Raw genomic sequence first — 6,128 nt, forward strand, 5'->3', positions numbered from 1 at the left:
GGGTTTGCTTTGCAGATCGTTTACATGCATAAAAAGCTACATAACACACAAGGGGACGGGTAATAACCAGAAAAGCATGACATGGGACCTTTTAAAAGAAATGCGCTGCAGTTTAAAATACGAAGCAAAGTAAAAAACATAACACATGCAAATGAGCTGTCACATTGGTACAAAGGTTTCTTCATTTGCATGTGTTATGGCGCATTTGTGTTTTTATGTTTGCATAGTTTTTGAAAGTGCATCAAGTTTCTCCTGATGTAAGTGTTTTGGGCTTTTTAGCGCATTTGCCCCCGGCGGCCACCATTACTTAAATACTTTGGTACAAACCATTTTAGAGGTAAATATTGTATATTTTGTATGGATGGAGTTAGACTTGTCTTGTATTTAAAATTATTTCCAACTTGACCATATCTAACCTTTTGTTTGTTCATTTCAATTTTTCATTTATTTACGGTTGAAATTGTGATTTACAATTGCATCCTTAAGCTGAGTGTCCAACATGCCCGCTCTGATCTCTGGGGTGAAGTACTGGTAGAAGTGATCTTTGGATGTTATGAAATTAAGCAGATGTTCTCCGATCTGACTGTTTGGATTGAAGATGTCGAAGACGTGGGGAATGGCGTGCTTGTATTTTAGACCCAGGCTCTTTAGACAGGTGATAACTTCCTCTGATGAGCCCCAATCTGTGATGGAGTCTACCCAGAGCTCCTTCTTGTAATCCTTCCACAGGGTGTCACTGCCACAGTTAGCTGGACGGTTTGAGATGAAAAAAATACATTAATGCCAGAAGAAATACTGTAGATTGCTAATAATGGTTACCATTTCAAATTGTATTACAGTCAAGAGGGATTCATGGTCATTAATGATCTTATCCAGAAGCCTCAACAATACTCAACACAGCATAACTTCTTACTGGCTGCCACGATGCCATTGTTCTTCAGCAGGCTGTGGTAGAACTTGATGGTGTCGGTGAGGTTATCCACATAGTAGATCATCTGTGAAGGAGAGCATTATGGGAAAGTTTTAATATTTTCAATTAAAGCTTGCATCCATGCAAGTACACAGTCTGTGTTTTCATGTCTAGGACAAATATGTCAGACTATACACTGATGATTGATAAACACTTTTTTTTCAGCAGAAAAGGTAATGCTTATTTGCTCTCAATGCATGGACACGAAGACCTGAAAGGGAACCCTAAAAATAATAATTTCAATTTAAAAAAGAATCCAAAAATCTAAGTTATTTTACCTGAATCATGTGTATGAAGTCAAATGTCTTCATGTCTCCTTTTGCTTTGACTTGCCTCTCATAGTCCTCACTGTTCATCAAATGCTAAGCAAAGGAGATATTCTGAAGGTTGGCGGTCTTTGCTACCAAAGCTATAAATTGGACATACAAAAACAAAGCAGACAATATAATTGCAAGATATGTAACGTATACAGTGCATCAGAACAACAGGTATAGTTGCTAGCAATCCATTAACTTCCACAATTGCCCACAGTGCTTTGAGGACACAGAAGTTAGTTTTATGATTCAAAACAAATGTTATGAGTAAGCCAATAAAATGGATAACCTAATAATCTCCCCAAATGTTTTTAAACAATCACCATGCAATGTTAAATAGCCAAAAAAACATTTGTTAGAGCTGAATCAACAGTTATACAGAAATAACAATTATAACAAATATATATAACTTGGATTGTATTTGCATGATCCGCTGAAAGAGACAAAGACACATGTGGAAGGAAATGATACAAAAATATGGTACTTGTGGGTAATCTGTCGTCACTTTTTAATAGCGGTAAACTGGCTTCTCCACATTAACTTTTTCATTTCTCAAAATAACAAAATCATTCATCCTAGGAGTTGGGGTTATTTATAGAGTCTTAACAAAGGAAAAAAAGTGTGTATTTACAGTCTGAAAAAAACTAAAAAAGTTGCGACAGATAACCCACAAGTACCAAAAATATATTTGATTTTGCAGCGCTCTAAATGGTTAATACCTTCGAAGTTGTCAGTAAGTTTTGAGCTGCCCTCCACAATGTCAGCGGTGATCTGGACTGCAGGGAATGTGGACTGCAGCAGAGTCCATCTCACCTGGAGGCCACCAGACTTTCGATTTGAGATCACACACTGACTCTTTTGCTCCAAAAATATAAAAAATAAATTACAGCAGTGTGTGTGTGTGTGTGTGAGAGAGGCATAAAGGAACATGTTGTGTTTTTACAACAGAACTTGCTTCTGTATCTCATACCTCCACCACTTCCAACACCAAGAACATCCAGGCTGCTTTTACCAGCTCCAATTCTGCATCAACACATGATTTACAGTAAAAGTGACTGCAAACAAATGAAAAGTCTTAAGACCTCTAATGAATAGGACATCTCTTGTACTGTACCTTTTAAATTCCCCCAGCAGGATGTGGTGAACACCCTGGAGAAAGCGCTTGTGTAGTCCAGACTGTTCTAGGTATACCTGGTAATTTTGGAGAATCCTGCCCTCATAACAGGTCTGCTTTCCGTTTGCAGCCATGACTGATTCCTGCAATAAATTACACATAGCGGCTGGAATTAAAAGAAGTTGCAATGATTTTTTTTTACCACAAAAGACAACAATTGTACAACATTTAACATCAATCCGAAATTGTCAGTATTCAACTGCGGATTTTTGGAGGGCAAAGAGTTGATTTGTCTCACTTTTAAGTAGGTTTGGGTACGGAAAAGCGGATCCGACTTCGGTACCGGGATGAATTAGAGTTGTGTGTGAGGACAGGACAACAAACTCTCTACGTATTGCGCCGAGGCTTCGGAGCGTGTGTCGAGTAATCCCGGAAGTTTTTTGTGAAGCTTGTATCGAGGCTTGTATCGTTTTGGTCCAGTGATGTCACCGATGACAAACGAAGCCTCGCTGCCCCTCAATACCACGTAACTGCTTCAGAAAGTGCTTCGGTTGAATCACAACGCTCATAATACCCATGGATGTATAATAAGAAAGATATTACCCCTCCGGGCCCGGTGACACGATGGAATTAAGAGAGTTCAGGCCCACACTTATATAGAGGTCGGAACATGTCATAAGTATAAATAAATAAAAGCATAAATGTAGGAATAAAAACATGATTAAATGAATAAACAGGAATAAATATGATACAGTGTTTTCGGGTAGATTCAGTAAGAGTGCTGTGGCTCAGCTGGAAAGCAGTTGACTCACAACCGCAGAGTCCCTGGTTCAAAGACTGGTCAATAAGTCTTTTTGGTTTGTTTATAAAAGCTACAGCTAAATGTGATAATGTAGTTAATAAATGTATTCTTTGATATGGTTTAGCCTTTCTCAGGCTACAACAACATGGTTAAGTTTACGAATATTATTAAGGAATACAAATCCCTCTTTGCAATGTTTACCAGCCTCCTTGGGCTTTTCAATCAAAATCATTAAACTGTTGAGACATCAAATCTGCCTGTTTTACACAGTTTGACCAAAACTTTGGTTTGTGTTCAAATGAAGCCTCATGAGATGAACCCTTGGAAACCAATTGGCTGAAAAGCTTCAAAGCTTCACTACCAAACTCCACAGACCAATCTCTCTCTCTCTCTCTCTCTCTCTCTCTCTCTCTCTCTCTCTCTCTCTACCTACCTATCTCTCTCTCTCTCTCTCTCTCTCTCTCTCTCTCTCTCTCTCTCTCTCTCTCTCTTATCTCTCTTCTCTCTCTCTCTCTCTCTCTCTCTCTCTCTCTCTCTCTCTCTCTCTCTCTCTCTCTCTCTCATACAGAAAGTTACTGCTAATGCCCTCAAGATGGAGCCAATACTTCATATATCAGTGACAGTTATTTTTGACTGGACTCAGAGTTAGGCCATGCATACAAATACATTAATCTCAGAAAAGAGAAGATATGAATTATGCCAGATTATAGCTAATTTCCTTCTACAGTCCTCAGTGTTTATCTGACCTATAGAGTGATACATGTATCAGTATGTGAATATCAGTGTTCAAGGTTGTAAGCTGAGGAAACATGCTTTCTCAGGCTTTTTATTTAAGTTGTGTAGAGTTTTATGCATCTCATGTTCTATTTTTTAAATGGAGATGTATTAGTGCTCTGTGTATTGAAACAGTGCTAAATTGTTATAATATATATGTATTTATACTGTGTGTATATATATATATATCATTTCTCTTTTTCACATTATAATTCTACAACAGCTTCTTTACAAAACAGAAACCCAAGCTTTAACAGGTTTTTGTTTTGATCATGTTCTCTCATTGATGTAAATATTATATAATACAACCATTTCAATATATAAAATTCAAGAGCGAAGACATAAAATGCAGACACTCCCGCAGGAGTCTCCAGCTTATTAAATTGAATAGCTCAATCTCTATGGAAAATTCAATGTTGAATTTTCCATTTATTTTTACACTTCCAAAGTAATATGATCCAATGGGAGCCATAGTGTAATGGGGTTGGTAGCACAGCCTGCCAGCTGTTGGCCATTACAAATGCTTTCATGATGAAACCTGAGGACGATGTCTAAAGCCGATTAAAACTCAGGTCTTTACATTTTGGGTGGCGCACACAAATAAACACACTGTGTTATAGAAAAAAACATAATCAAGCCATATTCATTTTGCACAGGCATAGAAAAACACAATACAATTATAGAAAATAACTTGTTTGAAAAAATCAATCATGTAAAACTAAGCATATCCCCAACCCGGTATCACGGCAAGATGTGAACATGTGACGATTTACCATGCTGGGAGACGTGAAGATGTCACGATTTCGTCCCTTCAAACGTGACAGTTATACGGTATTGTTAACCAGTGGAGAAATAACCGGAAATGCCAAGCAAATGCTACCCCGACGAAAGGATTTATTTTTTAATAGTCACACTCGATTACGCCGATTTTCTTGTTGCCCCAGCTGGTCGACACCTCTTTTAGCAGAAACAAAGGCTACATTAATGTATTCAATCGATGTGTGTGGATGTGGAACCGGAAACAGAGGTAGGCAAGATCCTCAGCTCGATGATTGGATGGTTTAGCCACAATGCATGCTGGGATTTGGTGTTTATCTGAAAACGTTTCTTTTAAAATAAAATAATACTTTATTCCGAGTGTGCTTGCTTTTCTCTTTGAAAGTCATCACATAACGGCATTGTAATACACGGTTCGGCTGCATTAAATATTACATATCTGCCGTTCTCTATTTATAGAGCCCTGATGAGAAGACTTCTAGACAAACAGGAGAACTGCCGCCAAAACTGAATACGTGACGTGGATCATAAATATATAAGCAATTAAACAACATCTTACATTTCTTTTCACACAATACGTCTCCTTGCAGTATCAACACTAATTCGGCTGACTTTTATATTTGATCCAATTGGTAGATAGGCTGTATTTACACCATAACGGTGCACAGCTGATAGAAAGGGACACCTGGTGGTTAAAGCACGTTATTGAATTGTATTATTTTATTATTTATTACTGTTTCCGGTTCCACATCCACACACATCGATTTAATACATTAATTTAGCCTTTGCTTCTGCTAAAAGAGGTGTCGACCAGCTGGGGCAACAAGAAAATCGGCGTAATCGAGTGTGACTATTACAAAATCAATCCTTTCGTCGGGGTAGCATTTGCTTGGCATTTCCGGTTATTTCTCCACTGGTTAACATGGGTTAACAATACCGTGTAACTGTCACGTTTGAAGGGACGAAATTGTGACATCTTCACGTCTCCCAGCATGGTAAATCGTCACATGTTCAGTGATACCGGGTTGCATATCCCACAAAGGCTAAACGCTTGTTGATTAAATACAGTAAATAATACACTGTACAATGGGAATCAATCGCCCTTTAAAAAAACGATTCAAGTATGCTGTTATTCTACTGCAAATGTATAAATCACCAAAGGCTATTAAAGGTGGGGTAGGTAAGTTTGAGAAACCAGCTCGAGATACACTTTTTGTTATATTCCATGGAATGCTCTTAACATCCCGATAGCAGGAGTACTGTAAAAAGCACGACCAATCATTTTAGCCGGTGTCAGTACCATGGGTCCTTCTCACTTCGGTTAAATGGATTCCTTGCGTCCCTCACTTGCGTCGTTTCCCTGTGACTAGTCCCTCC

At 38.3% G+C, this 6,128-nt stretch overlaps 1 pseudogene; it reads right to left on the reverse strand.

Annotated features, from left to right (window-relative positions):
• Window positions 1-444: 444 nt before the first annotated feature.
• On the reverse strand, window positions 445-2,532 carry LOC117560099 (annotated as a pseudogene).
• Window positions 2,533-6,128: the final 3,596 nt, after the last annotated feature.

The sequence above is a fragment of the Gymnodraco acuticeps genome, unplaced genomic scaffold (genome assembly GCF_902827175.1).
Source record: "Gymnodraco acuticeps unplaced genomic scaffold, fGymAcu1.1, whole genome shotgun sequence".
NCBI lineage: Eukaryota > Metazoa > Chordata > Actinopteri > Perciformes > Bathydraconidae > Gymnodraco > Gymnodraco acuticeps.